Source organism: Zea mays, chromosome 10 (assembly GCF_902167145.1).
Source record: "Zea mays cultivar B73 chromosome 10, Zm-B73-REFERENCE-NAM-5.0, whole genome shotgun sequence".
NCBI lineage: Eukaryota > Viridiplantae > Streptophyta > Magnoliopsida > Poales > Poaceae > Zea > Zea mays.
Genome location: NC_050105.1, coordinates 72,453,203 through 72,454,567, shown reverse-complemented (window position 1 = coordinate 72,454,567; position 1,365 = coordinate 72,453,203). Strand labels below are relative to the sequence as shown.

The 1,365-nt window shown below is 42.6% G+C and overlaps 1 non-coding gene across 1 annotated transcript; it reads right to left on the bottom strand.

The window, feature by feature from the left end:
* Positions 1–250: 250 nt before the first annotated feature.
* MIR2275c (microRNA MIR2275c) lies at positions 251–487 on the bottom strand. Its single transcript, NR_121117.1, has one exon. It is a non-coding gene; the product is annotated as a microRNA MIR2275c (primary transcript).
* Between the last annotated feature and the right edge of the window lie 878 nt (positions 488–1,365).

Here is a 1,365-nt window from a genome sequence, read left to right as displayed (position 1 = left end):
GGTACTGAATAAATGGTTCTCGCAAATCTAGATTTTTCATCTGACACCGATGTTTGATGTCCTTGTTTTGGGCATGGTTACTGGTTAGTACTAACAGCAGTCAACAACTCAGTATCACTCAATTCAACCGAGCTCAGATATGGGAGGAACAAATAAGATGGGACCAACATGGATTGTATCTCTTACAGAATGATTCCTCCAGTACTCACTTTGGGTGACTGCATTTCAGGTATATGCAGACAAACATCTCAGGAGATGATGGGCCATTTAAGATGAGATATTAGAGGAAACTGAACCCCTTTTACTCCCAATGAGAGTTTGTTTGGTCACATCTGGATAGGAGGTTAAAGGGATTCAATCTCTTTCTATTTAATTTTAACTAGAAAGGACCTTCCAACCCTCTTCGATCCAGACATAACCGAACAAGCTATGAATGGTTCAAGTCCCTCTAATCCTCACTTCAAATGACACATATCAACATCTCTCTTCGTCATGGTGTCGGTAACCACCAAGCTATCGACCGAAGGTCAATCACGCCGTTGCAGAATCTGATGGTCGATCGGTTTACTTTCCTCCGACTCTCACTTTCAGTGCGTGACACTAGCAGCTCAGGATGGAACGGGAAGAACACTGACTAATCGTTGGGAGAGGTGAGAAGCGCATCCTGTGTTGGCTGTGAAGGCGTTGGCTTGCCATGCTGCGCAGCTCGACCCAAATTTATAGGCCTCCTTGAGAACGAACGAGAAGGCACCCTTGGGCAGTTCAGGAGAGGAGAGGAGAGGAGAGGAGCAGCATCTGTTTTCTGTTACACCTGCCCTTCATACAGATTATGCCCTGCTCCCTTGTTAAAAATCTGCAAAAGAATTGGGCCCTGTACTGTGTAGTAGCGTGCTTGTCACATGCAGCTAGCTGCTCTGGCTGGCTTCAGTTAAGTTCACCATGATCTAAAATTTGAGAAATATTTTACTATGTTTTAAAGCTTTTCCCCCCTAAGTGCAACTGTGCAAGGTGATATAGAGATAGGGTTTACACCCACACGAGACGAGAGCCTGATATCTCTCTCATTTGCCATGTCAACTAACACGCTATCTACACGAATTCATTTGCAAGAGGCCGGTCCTAGCATTTAGGATCTTGACAGAAAACTAATGTGGCGGCCTCTCCTGTCCTCTCTCACACGCGCACGCGCAAAGATATTATATAATATACTTATATATATAAAGTCTTATGAATACAAAATTTAAAAGATATCATTCGATGCATAAAGATGATATTTATTGGACGCAATGAAGTCCTTTAATGTTTATAATATGACAAATAAAAATTGTAGTCATAAACACTTACTTGCACCTGACATCAACCTAA